This window comes from Cetorhinus maximus, chromosome 2 (assembly GCF_964194155.1).
Source record: "Cetorhinus maximus chromosome 2, sCetMax3.hap1.1, whole genome shotgun sequence".
In the NCBI taxonomy this organism is placed as follows: domain Eukaryota; kingdom Metazoa; phylum Chordata; class Chondrichthyes; order Lamniformes; family Cetorhinidae; genus Cetorhinus; species Cetorhinus maximus.
This window is the reverse complement of record NC_135880.1, coordinates 203,807,259-203,828,264: the sequence shown is the minus strand read 5'-3', so window position 1 is coordinate 203,828,264 and position 21,006 is coordinate 203,807,259.

Genomic DNA, 21,006 nt, shown 5'->3' with positions numbered 1-21,006 from the left:
TTCCTTAACTGTTACTGGATCAAAACTTGGGAACTCCCTTACTAACAGCACTGTGGGTGTACCTGCACCAGATAGGCTGCAGCGATTCAAGAAGGTGGCTCATCACCACCTTCTCAAAGGCAGTTAGGGATAGGCAATAAATGCTGGCCTTGCCAATGACGCCCACATCCCATGGAAGAATAAAAAAAGTCTTCTGGGATAACTCACTCTTTGTACTAAAATACTAACTTATTTTATAAATTAACAATTTAGCAATAATTGCTCCAAATGCCACTGCCAAAAGTAGATAATATTATTGTATACAGTTATTATTTTCTGTTTAAGGATATGGTTATGTTTGTTCCATTTGATAAATGAACAAACTGGCCTCTGGTAAATAGTATTTAGGGCTGCATGAATGTTGAAAAAGTAGCATTATTAATTCAAATTCTCAGCTGCTAATGCAAATTTTACTTAATACTTTCATGTATTAAATCTGCTTTTTAAAATTATTTTGCAGACCATCAATATTGATTTTCTTTCATTTATGAACAAAAGGCAAATTGAAGCGGAATTTATATTCACAAAGTAAGTGATGAGTAGTAATGAGTTTTAATCCATCATCCTCTTTTTAGGTGAGGAGTGCTTTCCTAAGTGTGGTTAACTATAGTGGACTCTGGGGAGTTGCACGCTGAGTGTGTGCAGACTGAAGCAGAGTAACATTTGGAAGAATAGCAGATAATATGTAAAGCACTGTGTAACAGCTTACACAGGGACCCTGGATCACTGGCTGCAAATTTAGATGTGTAATCTTTTTACCAGAATTTAAAATGCTCAGATTATGTCTGTGACCAGTTACTTTGTGAATATAAATGCAACCTTAGTTTATCGTTTGTTCACCAATGAAAGAAAATCAATTTTGATTGCAAAATTTATTAAAAAAAGATTTAATTCATAGAGCGTTGATATTCCTCTCATCTAAGCGAGAGAGAGAGGAAGAGAGAGGGAGGTAAACTAACTAACTGCAGCATGTGTCATAACCTCAAAATGTCTCAAAATGCTTTACAGTCAAAAAAGTACTTGTTTGTAATGTGGTAATGTAGGAACCATGGCAGCCAATTTGGGAAACAGCATTGTGATGATATCTGTTTTAGTGATGTTAGTTGTGGGATAAATATCGGCCAAGACCCCTTGGAGAACTTCCCTGCACTTCAGTAATATAGAGCAAAATATAGACTAGTAGAAAGGAAATGGCTTCATGAGTCACAGGTGGGACAAAAGACCCAATTCTTCCCAGTCACAGCATATACATAATTAGCATTGGGAGCTCTTCACCGAGGATAAATTCTCCAAGGTTTTGTTTCATGGTTTCAGATTGTGTATGTAGTTGCATTAAAATAAATTGCTGAGGCAGGTATTTTAATAAGCCCCAGAACAATGTAATAATTCCTGTGTGTGGGGGAAGAACAGAGAATGTGCCACTGTTGACAATGCCATGTTTGAGGAAGCAAATTGTTCAGCTGAAAAATGAGCCTTATTTTGTCTACAGCGGGATTAGGTTTACGAACTTGTAAGTGGGAATATATAGAAGTTTTGTTCACTTGATGCTGAAATAAGAGGATGTGAATGTGTTAAAGTGAATATAATTAACCCACTTAGGGAATAATAAAGCAGTTCTCTTTAAGATTTAACAATGGTTTCCATTGCGAGTGGGTGAAAAGAGAAATGCTCATTCTAATATAAAGTACTGCAGATAAACAGTTCCAACTGCAGAGAAATGCATGAATAAAGGAGATTCAATGCAGTCACAATATGCTTGATAAATATATATTTGGCAAGAGTTATCATTATCTTTGTATAAAATTCAATAAGCCACATTAACAGATTTATTTAATAACCTCTAGTTACGAAGTTTTACTCAAGGTTGAAGATCACCTGACAAGGAACTCTTGGTTAAGATGCTGCGACTTACAAAGCAATCCAATACTTTTGGTAAAAGCAAAAAACTGCAGATGCTGGAAATCCAAAACAAAAACAAAAATATCTGGAAAAACTCAGCAGGTCTGGCAGCATCTATGGAGAGGAGCACAGTTAACGTTTCGAGTCCGAATGACCCTTCAACAGAACTAAGTAAAAATAGAAGAGAGGTGAAATATAAGCTAGTTTAAGGGGGGGTGGGACAAGTAGAGCTGGATAGAGGGCCAGTGATAGGTGGAGATAACCAAAAGATGTCATAGACAAAAGGACAAAGAGGTGTTGAAGGTGGTGATATTATCGAGTTTGCCATGTTTATTTGCATAGTTGTAATTCATCCACAGCTACTCATTGAAGTGGCCTCCTTAAAGAATGGCACAGGAATTCTAGTCTTATAGTACAATGCACATCTCTGTTTATTGCCTATTGATTGAGCTGTAAGCCATCATCCACAATGGGTTAAACCTAAAGTTTCAGCACAGTAAACCATCTAAGGACTGTGACCACCATTCTTTACAAAAGTTGTGATGTCACTTAGTGTTTATGTATTTGATCATCTCGTTAAAGTTGAAGATAAGTTGACACATGCAAGCAGCTTACACCCTTGAAACAACATTTAATTGCTAAATAGCCAGATTCCTTATTGCTAAGCCCAAAAGGAATCGCTTTTGAATCACTCAGAGATTTCAGGTATCTTAGCGAGTCAGCATAAACTAATTTTACAGTCATTGAATTCCTAAGCTGTTTTCTTTGGATTTTGTTTAATTCTTTGTACGTGGGCATCACTGGCAAGGCTGGTGTGTGTTGCCCGTTGCTAGTTGCCCTTAAGAAGGCAATGGTGGGCAGCCTTCTTGAGCCACAGCAGTCCGTATGCTGAACTTGCTCACACAATGTTGTTAAGCTGCAAGTTCCAGGATTTTGACTTAGGGTTTTTGGATTTAAATGCATATATTTTTAAATTTAGAAAGCTTTCAGTTCAGCCAATCTTGTCAGTATGGCTGCTTACAATGTTAGCAGTTTGCTGGTTAATATTAATGCAATTAAAACTACTCTTACTTCATTAGCATAATTACTGTGATGTTAATATTATATTCAGGATGAACATGAATAAAATAAACATTAAAAAAACACAGGCAAACAGAAATTTTTCCTGAACCCCTCTAAGGATTGACACCTCTTTCCTTTGGTCATGATGTGAAGGTAGGTGGTAGTAATTATTATTTGAATTATGGATGGAATTTTACAGCCTGTTACGGTGGGGACGGGGCTGTAAAATGCGCCAAGCCATTCTAAACTCCATTGACTTCGGCGGGACTGTAAAAACCCGCTGGTGTAAAATTCCACCGTATGTTTACTGTATCTCAGACAAATGTCTATCATGGAATAATCCAAGCTAAAATGCTGAACTAGCAAAGCACAAACTTACAATAAAATGTCATTGTAGCCATCTTAACATGTGTGTATGTGCGCAGTTAGAATTGCAATTAGAAGGAAAAGAAAGATTGCATTTATATAGCATCTTTCACAACCACCAAACATCTCAAAGCGTTTTCCATCCGATGAATACTTTTTGAAGTGTAGTCACTGTTTTAGTGACAGCCATCGTATCAGAAAATGCTGGGGGTTGAATGGGTTAACCCTGAAAATGAGCATGGTATGCAATTGTAATATGACCATCCATTGTGTTCTGGACAGCATTTGGAATTTGAGTTGCCCGCTGTTTTAAATGACTGCTGCATGCAGCTAGTACCACCTGTGCTGTTCATTGGCTGCATGCCAATGGGGAGGTGATGGCACGCTGGTAATGTCCCTGGACTAGCAATCCAGAGGACCAGGCTAGCACTCTGGGATGTGGGTTCAAATCCCGCCATGGCAGCTGATGGAATTTAAATTCAATTAATAAATCTGGAATTAAAAGCTAGTCTAATGGTGATCATGAAACCATTGTCAATTAACATAAAAACCCATCTAGTTCACTAATGCCCTTTAGGGAAGGAAATCTGCCATTCTTACCTGGTCTGGTCTACGTGTGACTCCAGACCCACAGCAATGTGGTTCACTCTTAACTGTCCTCTGAAATGGCCACTTAGTTGTATCAAAACTGCTATGAAGCCTAAAAAATAAAGAAACCAGTCAGACCACCCGGCATCGAACTAGGCATTGAAACAACAAGGGCACACCCAGCCCTGTTGACCCTCCTTCCTAAAATATGGGGTCTTGTGCTGACATTGGGAGAGCTGTCTCACAGGCTAGTCAAGCCTGACATAGTCGTACTCATGGAATCATGCTGTACAGACAATGTCCCAGACACCCCCATCACCACTGTCCCACCGACAGGAAGATCCACCAGTGATGGCAGCACAGTGGTATACAGTTGGGAGGTAGTTGCCCTGGGAGTCCTCAATATTGACTCTAGACCCTACGAAGTCTCATGGCACCAGGTCAAACATGGTCAGGGAAACCTCCTGCTGGTCACCACCGACTTTCCGCTATCAGCTGATGTATCAGTGCTCCTCCATGTTAAACACCACTTGGAGAAAGCACTGAGGGTGACAAGGGCACAGAATGTTCTCTGGGTGGAAACTTCAATGTCCATCAGGAAGAGTGACTTGGTAGACAACTATTGACTGAGCTGGCAAAGTTCTAAAGGGCATAGCTGCTAGGTTGGGTCTTTGGCAGGTGGTGAGGGAAGCAACAAGAGAGGAAAAACTTGCTTGACCTCATCCTCAGCAATCCACTTGTTGCAGAAGCATCTGCTCGTGACAGTATTGGTAGGAGTGACAAGGTCCTGTCTTCACATTGATGATACCCTCCTTCATGTTGTGTGGCACAACTGCCATGCTAAATGGGATGGATTTCGAACAGATCTAGTAACTCAAAACTCAGCATCCATGAGGTATTGTGGGCCATCAGCAGCTGTAGAATTGTATACAACCACAATCTGTAACCTTAGGGCCTGGCATGTCCCTCACTCTAGCATTACCATCAAGCCAGGGGATCAACCCTGGTTCAAGGAAGAGTGCAGGAGGGCATGCCAGGAGCAGCACCAAGCAGACCTAAAAATGAGGTGTCAACCCAATGAAGCTACAACACAGAACTATTTGTGTGCCAAACAGCATAAGCAGCAAGTGATAGATAGAGCTATGCGTTCCCACAATCAAAGGATCAGACCTAAGCTCTACAGTCATGCCACATCCAGTCGTGAATGGTGGTGGACAAATAAACAACTCACTGGAGGAGGAAGCTCCTCAAATAAACCTCATCTTCAATGATGGGTGAGCCCGGCACATCAGTACAAAAGACAAGGCTGAAGTGTTTGCAACAATCTTCAGTCAGAATTGCCGAGTGGAAATTCCATCTTGTCCTCTCCTGAAGTCCTCAGCATCACAGATGCCAGTCTTCAGCCAATTTGATTCACTCCACATGATATCAAGAAACGGCTGAAGGCCCTTGGATACTGCAAAAGATGTGGGCCCTGACAACATTCTGGCAAAAGTACTGAAGATTTGTGCCCCATAACTAGCCACACCCCTAACCAAGCAGTTCCAGTACAGCTACAACACCGGCATCTACCTGGCAATGTGAAAAATTACCCAGGTGTTTCCTGTCCACAAAAAGCAGGACAAATCCAACACAGCCAATTGCACCCCATCAGTCTACTCACGATCATCAGCAAAGTGATAGAAGTGTCATCAACAGTGCTACCAAGTGGCACTTATTCAGCAATAACCTGTCCACTGACATTCAGTTTCAGCTCTGCCAGGGCCACTCAACCCCTAAACTCATTATAGCCTTGGCCCAAACATGGACAAAAGAGCTGAACTCAAGACGTGAGGTGAAAGTGGCATCAAGACAGCATTTGAACTGAGTGTGGCATCAAGGGGCACTAGCAAGACTGAAGTGTATGGGAATCAGGAGGAAAACTCTCCACTTGTTGGATTCATACCTAGCACAAAGGAAGATGGTTGTCATTGTTGGAGGTCAATCATCTCAGTTCCTGGACATCGCTGCAGGAGTTCCTCAGGGTAGTGTCCTAGGCCCAACCATCTTCAGCTGCTTCATCATTGACCTTCCTTCCATCATAAGGTCAGAAGTGGGGATGTGTGATGATTACACAATTTTCAGCACCATTCATGACTCCTCAGATACTGAAGCATTCCGTGTCCATATGCAGCAAGATCTGGACAATATTCAGCCTTGGGCTGATAAGTGGCAATCAACAGTCAGGCCATACAAGTGCCAGACAATGACCATCTCCTTCAAGAGAGAATCTAAGCTTGACATTCAATGGTATTACCATCATTGAATGCCCCCACTATCAATATCCTAGGGGTTACCATTGACCAGAAACTGAACTGGACTAGCCATATAAATGCTGTGATTACAAGAGCAGTTCAGAGGCTGGGAATTCTGAGGTGAGTAACTTATCTCCTGACTCCCCAAAGCCTGTCCACCATCTACAAGGCGCAAGTCAGAAGAGTGATGGAATACTCTCCACTGTCTGGATGAGTGCAGCTCCTACAACACTTAAGAAACTCGACCACCATCCAGTACAAAACAGCCTGTTTAACTGCCAACCCATTACTACCTTAAACATGCACTCCTTCCAGCACTGATGCAGTGTATACCAACCACAGGTTGCACTGTAGCGCTCACCAAGACTCCTTTGACAGCACCTTCCAAACCCTCTACCATCTAGAAGGACAAGAGCAGCAGATGCATGGGAACACCATCACTGGCAAGTTCCCCTCCAAGCCACACACCATCCTGACTTGGAAATATATCACTGTTTTTTCACTGTGGCTGGGACAAAATCCTGGAACTCCCTTCCTAACAGCACTGTGGATGTACCTACATCACACGGTTCAAGAAGGTTCACCACCACCTTCTCAAGGGCAATTAGGGATGGGCAAAAAATGCTGGCCTAGCCTGTGATGCCCCATCTCATGAACAAATAAAAGAAATGCATCAGCAGCAAAGCCCAATATTACAGGTGGCTAGCGCTACTTAAAATCCAGAATTTTATGCTCCCTCCATTACTCCTCCCCTCCCCAGTGGGTTCTAAGACAGAGTGAGGAGCGTGAAATTGCATGGATGGGATTCCCTCTGTGATCCTGCCTGCCCTGACCTGGTCTCGATTTTGCGCTGGGGCAGGCAGGGCCTCAGAAGGGAAGTTAAGGCCTTTAAGTGCCCACTTAATGAACATTTAAGGGCCTTTGCCTGCTCAGCCTCAATTTTTAGGCTGGCAGGTGAATAATAGTTTGGAGGGAAAAGCCCGAAATTGACCAAAATACGATCTCAGGTGGGATATGCCCAACCATCTTCAGACACAGGACAAATGGCAGTGGCTCTGTGGAATATGATCCTGCTGTCCTCCCTCAGAATGACTTTATTAGTGCTTCCACCTCTGCAACCTGCCCATATAGGTTTTAGCAAGAAGAATTTAATAACATCCTGTTTTGTTTCACTTAGCATTTGTATAATTAAATCTGCAGGAAATTAAAGCAACTTTAGTCAATGTTAAAATCACGACTTGCACTATGTTTTCATGTTTTTCATATATTAATATCTGCTCAGCTTCCTGAAGAAGATTTGAACATTAATTAAATTGTGAAGATTTAACTTTAATGCACTTACTTAGACTAAACAAAATATTTCATTTTTTTTAAATGACTAAACTCATTTACATGCTCTTGCTGTTTCCTGTTAGCCAGCTCACCCAGGTCCAGATCGTGATGTCAGAATCGGTCTCTCCACAGCAGCTCGAGTTGTTCTCCAAGGCCATCTGCAGTATCCTCACCCTCCACCATTCATACTACAACCACTGGGGAAACACCCCGTAGGAGAACTAGGATCGACAAAGACACATAGAAGACAGGCACAAGGGTTAATGCTGCAGGTTTGTATGCGAATGTAATGTTTGAATTTATAAAATTTGATTGGAATGTGTGTATTCTGATGGTTCTTATTTATTTTTTGTTGGAAACGTAACAAACCTCAGTGATAGAGGAAAGATGAGGAGTGTGGAACTGTTGGTGTAGTTGAGGTTACTGGTATTGCTAATTAATTATTTATTCAAACAGGGCTGTTTGTATTGGCGCCTCTCTTTCTCTGCTTATTTCTTCAGTGCTTATGGCATTTCCTCCTCATGCTCTTGCTCCTCAGCTTCTCAACTGATAGGTAGTGGCAAGGGCTGTTTCCTCATGATGGCCAGTTTGCAAAGCATGCAGCATATTTTACAAATCTTGCTATTCACTCAGTTGAGTACTGAAGGACCTCCAGTCTGATCCAGGTAACAGAGGCATTGTTTGAGGATGCCAATGGGGTGTTCAGCTCTCACTGTAGGCCAGCTGTGAATGCATGTCCAGTCCAGACTGGAGTTATGAGCCGTGTTGTGAATATATCACCCTTGCTGCCCAGTAACCATTCTTTGGGTCAAATAGAGGTGGTACAGAAGACTGGGACAGAATGAAGAAATCATGACTGCTGCCAGGATAACAGGCATTCACCTGTTGCACTGTCTGTGGCCCCACAGCAATCACATGTTGAGAGGCTGGGATCGCCTGCAGTCCATAAAAGTGGTTGAGTTCACATGAGGCACCTGAAATGCAATTTGTGTGCAGTCAATGAATGACACCCTGCACCATCAGGAAGTCTGTAATTTGTGCAAACCCTTGAGCTCACTATGCTTGCTTGTATGATAAGAGAGAAAGAGACGAAACTGTTTCTCTTTGTGTAGAGCACCTCGGTGACCTCACGTTTGCAGCAATGCACTGAAAACTATGAGATGTTGGTTATATCTCCAGAAGTAGCCTGGAAGGTGCCAGACATATAAAAGTTAATTGCCTCAGTTACTTTTGCAGCCAGAAGCAATACTGTTCTGAACCTGCTTTGAAGTTGCAGTTTTGACAGTAGCAGTTGGCAGATTTCAGTCAGAACCACTTTTGTGAAGTGAAGCTGTCTCATACATTGATCCTTGCTGAAGTTCAGGGAAGAAAGTTACTCCCTAAAGATCCTGAGCAGGTGTGATCTCAAGCTGAGAGCCCACCCCCTCTTCCTCCATCCAGCAGCTCGGCCTGCACTGCCTGACCTCTCTTCATTTTCCCAGTCATAACCAATTTGCAGGGGAAGCCCTACAAGGCCACCAAGGCTTGAAGTAACTGGTTTCAGCAGAAGCTTTTAAATGAATGGGAAAGCACTTCAGCATGAGCCAGAGTATTTCCTGCAGAATATTAAAATATTAGTCATAGGAACATAGTACTTCAGAACAGGTGTAGGCCATTCAGCCCTTCGAGCCTCCTCCGCCATTCGATAAGGTCATGGCTGACTCACCTGGTTGTGGTCTCAACTCCACCTTCTGCCTGCCCCATAACCCTTGACCTCCCTTGTTTATCAAACATTTATCTAACACAGGCTTAAATAAATCCAATGACCGAGCCTCCACTGCTTTCTGGGGAAGAGAATTATACAGACTGATGACCCACTGGGAGAAACAAAATCTCCTCAGCTCCGTCTTAAATGAATGACCTCTTATTCGCAAACTGTCTCCCTTAGTTCTAACCTTCCACACAAAAGGAAACATCCACCCATTATCCACCATATCAAGTCTCCTCAGGATCTTATATGTTTCAATAAGATCACCTCTCATTCTTCTTAATGTCAATGGATACAGGCCCAACCTGTTCAAGCTTTCTTTGTAAGATTAGTCCTTCATCCCAGGAATGAGTTTCGTGAACGTTCTCAGAATCACTTCTAACGCAATGATGCCCTTTTTCAAATAAGGAGACCAAAAATGTACACAGTACTCCAGATGTGGTCTCACGAAAGCCCTGTACAGCTGAAGTAAAACTTTTCAACTTTTTTATTCTAATCCCTTTGCAATAAACACCAATGTTCCTTTGGCTTCCTAAGCACTTGATGTACCTGCATACTGCTTTTTGTGATTCAGGTACCAGGACGTCCAGATCCCCCTGTACCACCGAGTTCTGCAATCTCTCTTCATTTAAATAGTATATTGCTTGTCTATTCTTTCTACATTCTTCCAGAATAAGTTCACATTTTCTCACTTAGCCAAGCATAGGAAAGCTTCAAAAACACATAAAATTGCATCAGCAGTCAGAAGAAATCACCCAGCAATTAACTTTATGACCCTCTTGAGTAGCACTGATAGGGTGGGGGTGGGTCCCTGGTGGGCTGAACTTGGGTCTTTCATTCTGTTTAACTTTGAGATTAGCTGTGTGAGGTTAAGACAGGACACACTCGTGAAGGACGGGCCGTAACAATTTCTACCACAGCGCACACCGAATTCCCCACACACTACAGCCAGAATTTTCCAGCCCACCCCATACGGGTTTCCCCATGGCAGGGTCGGTGAGCCATTGAAATCCCCATTCACATCGGTGGGACCGGAAGATCCCGCCAACATGAAGGGCTGGAACGTTCCAGCCTACACGTCCTGTTCATGACAGACAGCAACCTGACCACCTGGAGTTTCTTCACTAGCCCCTTAGTTTGGGGGTCCTATTATTAAACTCAATTAGTAAAATGTTGTATCTTTCAAAAATAAAACTGAATATTATTTACCTTTTTTAAAAAAATCCTTACTTTATGTTCTTGATTTCAGTTAATGAGTGTTTAAATTGTTGCCAGTGCTTGTGATTGGTGCTTCGTTGTTCTCTCAGTAACATGTTGAAGGATTCTACATTTTCAGAGCCTGGTATTACACATAGTGATGCTACTTAATTCATTCTTGGGATGTGTGCATTGCTGGCAAGGCCAGCATTTATTGCCCATCCCTAATCTCCCTTGAGAAGGTGATGGTGAGCCACCTTCTTGAACTGCTGCAGTACGTGGGGTGTTGCTGCACTCATAGTGCTGTCATGGAAGGAATTCCAGGTTTTTGACCCAGCAACAGTGAAAGAATATCAATTTAGTTCCAAATCAGGATAATTTGTGGCCTGGAGGGAAACCTGCAGGTGGTGGTGTTCCCATGCCCTTCTATGTCATAGGGGTCTGAAAGACGCGCTCAAAGGAGCCTTGGCAAGATGCTGCAGTGCATCTTGTAGGTGGTACACAATGTTGCCTCTGTGTGCCTGAAGGAGTGAAAGTTTAAGATGTTGGATTGGGTTCTGATCTAGCGGGCTGGATGGTGGCGAGTTTCTTGCATGTTGTTGGAGCTGCACTCATCCAGGCAAGCGGAGGGTATTCCATCACACTCCTGACTTGTGCCTTATAGAAAGCGGAAACCCTCCAGGGAGTCAGTAGACAAGTTTATTGCTGGAGATAAATTTTCACAGAAAGGTGTCATTTCCTCCTGAACTTTGAATGTGAGGAATACCCACGCTCCCCATTGATCTTACGATCAAAATATTAATGTTTCATTCTCATCCTGGTATCACTTCGTTGAATTTTGATTCAGTTCACGATTGGTGCCAAAGAGAACAACTGGCCGCTGTCAATAGCAATGAACACGCACTGTACACATTGAATTCAGATCATATTATGAATTTGAGTCTTGTGTTGCTTTTGCTTCTGCAGTGAAATGCAGTTACGAGCGCATAGGTATTTGATTGGTTGATGGGATTAGCTGCAGAATGGTTGTAGCACTGCCTGGGGAAATGGCGATTATGACGGACAGCTGGTAGCTGCCATCTTCTAAAAACGTTACCAAGAAGCAGAGAAATGATAAGGTTGGCCGTTTGAATTTATTTCCACTGAGCAGCCCATTGCCCCAACATCTGCACTTTCCTCCCTTTTAATGGCAACCTCGACCTCAGCTGCTAGGCTCTCTCTACCCCTTCTTGGTGCAGTGAGCTGCTCGCTAGTGCTCTGAGCAGCATGAAAGTAAACTCGAATTATGCTGTGGAAGCTGAAACCTGATAGTAGTTCCGGCCACCCAAGTTTGTAATTAGTAATGATTTGGCTGGAAGATTGCTTTGATTTCACCGCTCTATTCCAGATTAATTTCCATAGACACGCTGAGTGAGCTCCAATATGGAGATTCTATTGGAACGTGGAATGGAATCACTCATGGTTTGAATTCTGACAACTGAGAAGTGGAAAGGAACAATGGCATCTCACTATGGCACAAAGGAAAGAATTATAAAAGGTGGTGAATTATGTTCCGTTCATTTGTCCCTCCCTGCTTTCCTCCTTCAATCTCTCTACTGAGCTGCATTCTGCATCTTTAATTAACTCGATCTCCATCTCAATTCTCCTTGCCCTCTCTCCTCTGATTTCACTAACCCTCCTGCCTTCTGAATCTTCTCCCTCAATACATAAACTCTCCTACATGTAGTCACAGCCATCGCCTCAAATTTGCCAGTTAGGTGGCCTCTCAATTCATATGGTCTCAATCACAGACAAGGTCACCTCCCATCACTTCCCTTAATACCTTACCATCCACATCCACCTATCTCCTCCGATCTTCAGCTGTGCTGGAAAACTCGAAAATCCTCTCAAATTATCTTTCCAATGCACTTTAAAGCTACCAACTATCTAGCCGCTGGCTCTCTAGCTGCTACAATCCTTCTGCAGCTTTTGATCTGTTCAACCACTCTCTCACCTCTACCTTTAGTGCCTTTACCTCTGTAAAATCTTTAGTCTCCCCTATCTTAGTCATTCCGCCTGGCATGGCCCCATCTTCACTTCCAGGCTTGAGCATATCTGGCGTACAATTGGTGTGTCCATTTCATCACGAGCTCTTGGCTAGACCATATCATGTGCTGTTGGGCTTCACTCTCCCCTCTGCCAACAAGCACCCATCACTTCCAAGATCCAGGGAAAATGCACCCCTCTTCTCTCCTCCATCTACTTCATCACTAAAGTTAAGACAATCTGTTCAACAGCTTCCGCTACTTCCCATTTCCCCCTTGTTCACCAAACCAAATCACCGCCCCCCCCCCCCCCCCCCCCCCACAGTTTCGTCTGATTTGTAGTCGTGTCTCTGTTAAGTTAGCAACAAAGGAACAAAATTAGGTCATTCAACCCCTCAGGCCTATATTGCCATTTAATTAGATCATGGCAGATCTGTACCCTTGATCTGTATCCCTTGATGCTTTTACCTAATATGTATCTCAGATTTGAAACTTTCAATTGAACAGGTAGTCACAGCCTATTTGGGGGAGAATTCCACATTTCCTACATCTGTGGGGGAAAAAATGCTTTCTGATTTCACTGTTAAATGGAATAGTTTAAATCTTAAGATTATGTCCCCATGTTCTGGATTCCCCAAAAAAATTAAGTAGTTTCCTGCATCTACTCAATCAAATGCTTTTATCATTTTGACCACCTCAGTTAAATGACCCTCAGCTTTCCAAACTCAAGGGAATAAAATTCAAATTTATGCAGTTTGTCTTCATGAATCTTCACTGCAACCCTTCCAAGTGAATGTATTCTTCCTGAGATGTGGTGACCAGAATTGAACACAGGGAATGTGCCTCTCTGACCAAGATTTTTTGTCACCTTTCTAAATAGCTCCTTTTGCGGCTTAGATCTACTTTTGTTTAATTAAGCCCCTAGGAAGTGCCTTTAACCATTTCTCTAATGTTAAATGTGCAATACAAATGTAAATATAAATGTGAATTATTGTTGTATTCACTTGTCTGCCTTAAGTATTCATTCCCAATTGTTGGCCTGGTCCTTTGAAACACTTAAAATCAAATCTAAGACCTTTGCTCATCCAAGTGCTATTATTTGCTATCAGAATTACCCTGACCAATATTGGTGAATGAAACAAGAGCGAATGTTTTGATTACATTAGCACCTCAGTTGAAGAGTTGACTCCATGCTCTCAGCACTGTTGTTTTTGATGTTTGGATCTTACCCTGGGCATTTGGGATTCAGTCTGCATTCCTACGGAAAGGCCAGTAGTTTGGGAGGTTTTTATTTTCATCATTTCAGAATATCTGACTTCATTAACATTTGGTAAGGGAGAGAGTAGCTAAGGTCATGGAATAATAGAGTATAGAAGGAGGTTATGTGGGCTCTTGTGCCTGTGCCAGGTCAGGAAAGGACTTGAAAAGTTAGATTGGATTTTTCAAGCCATGTCCTTTATGGGACATTTTGTTTTCTAGTTCATTCTTCATAAATGAGCAACCTACTCTCAAAGACTTTTCTTCATATATGAAGAGCGATCATCCAAAAGGAACACAAACTGGTGTATTACTTATTCTGTGTTCTCTGCTTGAAAGCAATATCTTGAGTTGTTCCTTTTCTGACAATATTTATTGCTTTAGTTATTACCGTGAGGAGGATTAAATAAAACAATGCTGATGTGCTGTATACTTTTGCTTTCACTTTGTGTGAATCTTCAATGAAAAAAGAGTATTGCATTAATGTTTGGAGAGATATATATGCTGACTGTTCTGTAAAGGTGCTGGAATTGAGAGCACAGTAATTACCTGAAGTTGTTTATCCAAAGCAGCTTCTTGGCTGCATATATCATATTTTATAGGAGTTGGAATTTGTCTTAGAAATGAAACATTGACGTGGCCTGCACTTCATGCTCTCCCTTGCTTCAAACATTAAATGATGGAAATTGTAATCTCTTTATCACCTACTTATTTTCTCAACTTTCACATCTCTGTGTTTTACCCACATGCTGATGGATAAAATCATTAAAGAGGCTTTTCAGAATTGTTACAGCACAGAAGGAGGCCATTCGGCCCTTCGTGTCAGCACTGGCTCTCCAAATGAGCAATTCACTCAGTGCCATTTCCCTGTCTTCTCCCCATAACCCTGCACATTCTTCTTTTTCACTTAACAGTCTAATTCCTTTTGAAAAGCTGGATTGAACCTGCCTCCTCCACACTCTCAGGCAGTGCATTCTAGACCCCAACCACTCATTGCGTGAAAATGTTTTTCCTCATGTCACTTTTGCTCCTTTGACCAATCGCTTTAATTCTGTGTCTTCTTGTTCTCAATCGTTTCATAACTGGGAATTGTTTCTCCCTATCTACTCTGTCTAGCCCCCTCATGATTTTGAATACCTCTATGAAATCCCCTCTCAGCCTTCACCAAAGAAAATAGTCCCAACTTCTCCAATCTATCTTCAAAACTAAAGTTCCTCATCCCTGAAGCCGTTCTTGTGAATCTTTTCTGCACTCTCTCCAGTGCCTGCCAAAATGAATCACTTAACATTTCTCCACATTGAATTTCATCTGCCACTTGTCTACCCATTCCACCAATGTGTCTATGTCCTTTTGAAGTTCCACGTTATCCCCCTTGCAGTTCACAATGCTTCCACGTCATGTACCATCTGTAAATTTTGAAATTGTAGCCTGTACACCAAGGGCCCAGATTGTCATCCCTAGGTTGGGTGCGCAGTGTTGGGAGATTTCACAGCTCACCAAACCCCATCTTTAAAAATGTCTGCCCGCGGGTTGGATTTTTGGTCAGGGGGTGGGGGTGGGGGTGGAGGTGGGGGGGATGAAACAAGAGTCAGGGTCGGCCTCTGTGCTTCAGCACTGTGTTTAAATAAATAAAAAAAATAAAAAAATCTCTCCAGCCCTCACCCATCACCCCCTCACCCCACTACCTACTCCCTATACCCCATCATGCCAACCCATGCCCCAACTCACCCACATGGCCCCCATACCCCATGCCAACTTAGTGCCCCTCTACCCACCCACATTGCCCCCATATCCCCTATGCCAACTTATGATAATTCCTTGACAGCTTTGACACTTCCTGGATAGCTTTTGACAGCTTTGACAGCTGGACAGCTCCTTGACAGCTGGACAGCTCCTTGACAGCTGGACAGCTCCTTGACAGCTGGATAGCTCCTTGAAAGCTGGATAGCTCTTTGATAACTTAAAAGTTCCAATGAGTTTGTGCTGAATAAGTGCATAACCATGTTCACTATTAAAAATCCCAAAAGGGTGCCTTACCTCTCCAAAGGGATACCCTGGCTATCCAAATGAGTATCGCTTACCTGTTCCAATCTGCATACTCTGGCTTCTACACTCCTATTCTTCCAAGATCCCTCACTTCAGTGGAGGCAGCTGGTGGTTTAAATGGCCAACTGCCTCCGCAAATCGCGCATGCGCAAACCCTGGCCCAACTCCTGACCCACCCCTATGAAGATGGGAAATGCCATGTTTGGGGGCAGGACTTAGAAATTTTAGACCTTTCTTGGGTTTTTGCCATGATGGACAGGCTCTCCGTCGTGGCACAAATCTTGGCCTAGGTCTTTAATATATATTATGAACAGCAAGGATCCCAACATTGACCCCTGGGCACTCCACTACAAATTTCCTCTAGTCCAAAAAATATCCATTAATCTCTACTCACTGTTTCCTGGCACTCAGCTAATTTCGTACCCATGCTGCGAATAAACTAACTCTTTAAAGCTCATCCTATCATGAGTTTGTTGTGGGGCTATTAATAGAAATTGGATCACATCAAAACTGAGGGGAAATACACCACCACTTTTAATGGGGGGAAAATCAAAGTCAAACACCTTTCTGCTTACGGACAGGTGGTGAGAGAAGAAATCAGGGCTGTTTAAATCAAAACCCCTCCTGTCTGTAGCATTTGCTCTTTGCTTCTCTTATTTGCTTTTTCATTGAATTTCCCCTCAGAAATTGCCCTTCTTAGATCTTTGCAGTGAGATGTCTTCCCATCCATTTTGTTCCCCGTTGTGACCAACTTTGACTCTTTTCAGCCCATTGTCATCGACGGGCACGGTTCCTGGAAGTGAGGCAGGAGTCCACTCTCACCAAACCTGTCCTCCACTCAGTGAGCACTGAGGCTGACTTGAGTTCTTTTAAGCTGAGAATTTTGCCATGTTGCAGCTACAAAATCCATGTCTAATATAGAAAGTAATTTCCTGTACAACTGAGCTACTTTCTTTTTTTTTTGCTTTCGATTCAACCACAATCGAGCAATGTATGAGATTTATGAAGTTTTTAAGAAAGGTCACTTCAAGGTCCTCTGGCCATAGCAGCTGATTGTAATGTTTCCCCTCAGGCTCGAGGACAAAAATTGCAGTTCGCCAGCCACACTCCCTCCTCAAACTCTCAGAAGTAAAAAGCAACCAGGGAATATTGGGCCACTTGCTCTGTCCTATCAAGATTCCTTACTGTTTCAGTCCAAAGTGACAAAAGTATTAATCATGCCCAGCAAGAAAGCAGCCTACTCTTTTTATAAGATAATGACCCCCCCAGTACAAAAGATTTCTGTGCATTGATACTGGTGAGGTCTTATACCTCCACTGATGCTGTCATGCAAGCAGAGACATCAGCCTTCAGAGATTTCAAGTGGATATCCCTGGGTAGAGTTTTTGGGCTAAATTTATCAAATAGAGGCAATGGTGGAATTTGCGGTGAAAGCACAATTGAACTATTCATTTGGGTTTAGTGTTACTCTAATGTTTCCTCCCTCTCTAACACTGGATTGTGGAACTTTGAAAAAATCAAGTAATTGAGTAAATTTCTATTCACTGCTTTCTGATGTTGAGTTTAAAGTCAGTCGCATGAATGTTGTGCAAAGTTACATAATTGGGTAATTATAGAAAACTTGTTGGCTATTCAGACCTAGTAGAGGTAAAATTAGTCTACATCTGTTGTGTAAAATAACTCATAATGAATCGGCAGTCTGTTTTATACCATGTTTGATATTTTGCCTCTTTTGACTTCAACATCAATTCACTACGAGGCCTTTTTATGTGTTTGGAGCAGCTCTGTTTCACCCTCAGTATGTTTAACAAGCCATTCTTCTCAAATATGAAATTTATATTTCCTTGTGAATTAACTGCAGAGCTGTCCAGTACAATTAACAATCAACTGTGCCTAAACCTATCCACCTTTCCACCTCTCTATCCTGTGAGGGAATCCATCTCTTTTAAATTTAGTCTGTGGGTTTTCAGGGCTGAAGCTGGGCTCTGGTTGAAGGAAGTTAGGGACAGTCATCAGTACATCTGCATGGTGTGTGGCATGAAAGGTTGCCTACATAATTGGGTGTGTGGTGCAAAAGCCCAAGCTCGGGACCTAGGGGTGGCGTGAAAGGGAGCTCAGATGACAAGGGGAGTCCCGAGCTGAAGAGGCAGCAGAATGTTACTAGTTCCATGAAGCTGGGGCTCAGAGAAGCCCTGGAGCAGTGGTTGCTCCATGCATCTGGGGCTCAGAGAAGCCCTGGAGCAGTGCTAGCTCCATGCTGATGAGAAGTTGATGCACAGTGAAGCCCAGGAGCGTTTGTTGCTCAGAATAGCTGAGATTTGTGGTTTAAGGAAGCCCAGGAGCAGTAGCTGCTCAGTGCAGCTGGGAGCTGTGGCTTAGAGAATCCCAGAAGCAAGAAGTGTTCAGCCCAGAGCAGCTAACGAGCTGGGATTGTGTCAGTGATTAAATATTCAGGTGCAGCCTGAATAGTGGGATGCAATCTTAGGAGAAGAGATTGAGTAACTGGGAGGTGAGCAGTCATTGCAGCAGTTTGAGTTTGAGTGCCTGTTGAGGGAAATCAGAAGCTACATCCTCGATGGAGAGGAATTTAAATCCACCTTGAGGGAGACAGAGTTTTATAGGTTTTTGTTTTGTGACTCACAGTGAACGCTGAAGTCTGGATGGGTTGTTGAGAAATTCCTGCAATATGTCTTGGCTGTGTATGCCATTTCATGAGTTTGTAGTTTGTGTTTGACCACAATTAGCCTGTTAATTCATGATTATCTCATTTTAATTCTGAATATTAGAGTATGAGATAGATAGTATTGATTGTTTGATTTGTTGACTCTTGTATAGTTAAAAACTATTCCTGTTTGTTTAAAAAAACATGGACTCTTTTAGCTTTATGATTTTAATAAATACCTGGGAATTAAAATTTACTCTACTTAAAACAAAACATTACTCGTCCCTAAATGGATTGTAGCGCCTTTAAAAAGTTGCTTAAAACTTTTTTAAAAACTTAAAACTCTTTGACCAGGTCACTGTCCCAATGTCTGATCAATGTGAGACTCTATGGATTAAGCCTAGCACTGGTAACGGGATAGAATGAAAAGTAAAGAAGTTATGGTAAACTTGCATTGAACCTTGGTCAGACCATATATGGAATAATGCATGGAACAATTCTGGTTGCGATATTAGAGACATAGCAGAGGCATTTTACACATTTTTAATAATTCATTAGCAAAAATTTTAGTGTAAGAAGAGTGGCAGATACCTAGGGGACAAGTATCAGAATGGATAACTAGCTGGCTTCAAGACAGAAAGCAGAGAGTAGATGTAAATGGTAGTCATTTAGAGAAGCAGATGGTAGAAGTGGTGTACCACAAAGATCAGTGATGGGGCCACTATTGTTCACAACCTGTATCAACAATTTAGATTTTGGAATCAAAAACACAATTTCCAAATTTGCAGTTGACACCAAACTTGGTGGGGGCGGTGGGGGATGGGGTGATAGTCAACACTGAGGAGAACTGTGACAAATTTCAAGAAGATAGTAACAAGTATATGGGCGTAATGGGTACACAATTGACAAATGAATGTCAATAGGGATAAACGTGAGGTAATACATTGTGGGAAGAACAATAAAGAGATTGCATATTACTTAGAAAATAAGAATCTAAATTAGTTAGAGGGGCAAAGGGATCTGGGGGCATAAATACACAAGTCACTAAAAGTAGCAACAAATGTTAACAAAACCATTAAAAAGGCAAACCAAACACCAGACCTTATTTCTAGAAGGATAGAATTGAAAAGTAAAGAATTTATGTTAAACCTGTTGTTATGACCGGATGAGGAGGGGCCAAATAGCTCCCCCACTGACCTTCCTCGTTTGACCACAGCATATTTTTTTTGTTTGAGAAAGATATACTTCCCAATTCATTGAGTACTTAACTGTTTACGCGATATGATCGTAAATGAACCAATCAGACAGGTTTTCTTGAGTTTAACAAAGAAAGAGGTTAGCTTCATTATAGTTAAACTGATCTAAGTAAAATAATGAAATATGCTTACACACATGCACACACACATACAGTTACAGAATGGGGAAGGATAGTTTGGCCAAATTAGAGCTCGTAAAAAGTAAAAAGAATATAAAATCTGTAGTTTGGCGTCTTGGCTGGTTTCAGACTGAATTAGATTGTCTTGATGTTCCAATTTAAAGATGTAGACGACTGAGTTTGTTGTTCTTCTGGAGATGGTAGTGCTGAGTTAAATTTTTTAAAGAGATCTTTGTCTGCTGCAGGGGCATCCCTGGATGGTCACAGTCAGCAAACAGGGTTTGAAGCTTGTTAGGTGGTTTGGAGCGAGAGGGAGGCAGGAGGGACCCCTCTTGGATCTTTCTTAGTTTCTCAGCTGCTTGCCCTCAGTTCTGGTGAGAAAATATGTGATTAAAACATACAAAGGGTTGGTTGCTCTTGTGAACATCCTTCTCCACTTGCTGGGGAATCGAAATGAGGTCATTGTCTGTACATTCCAACGGTAATTTGATTAGTTCATGCCTGGAAAGCTATCTTAGCCATGGTTCCATTGTCCAAATGATTAGTCTTAATAGTCTATCTCCAACAGTTGAATACTTCAGCTACCTAAATGCCTTTCTCCTGCAACAGGAAATGTGGGTCCTTCATATTCCCGAGGAGTTCATTATCTTTGGTGGGTTTTGCAACTTGCTGTCTCCATTCCAATGGATTAGAATGTGGGATATATGGTAATGCAAATTGCGGTAGCCATATTTGACTGTGACCTCAAGTCACCTTTAGCATTTATCACTTTATGGTATGTTTAGCCATTACACCCTGTGATAATGAAAACGAATAAACATTGAAACCAAAGTCTTAGCTACTTGCTTTACAGAAATGCATCTACAATAAACACAATTGGATTTACCTCTGTCATAATAAGACATCCATCATGCTTCACAGAGTGTAATCTAATGACAGTGAAACAAAGAAGGATTAAATAGAATTACATAGAATATACAGCATGGAAACAGGCTGTTCAGCCCAAGAAGACCATGTCAGCATTTATGCTCCACTCAAATATCCTTAAAAAAGTCTATTGTTAAAAGTTCAATTCAGATTTCCAGCCCATGGATTCAAAATCATTATTTGATATAAGC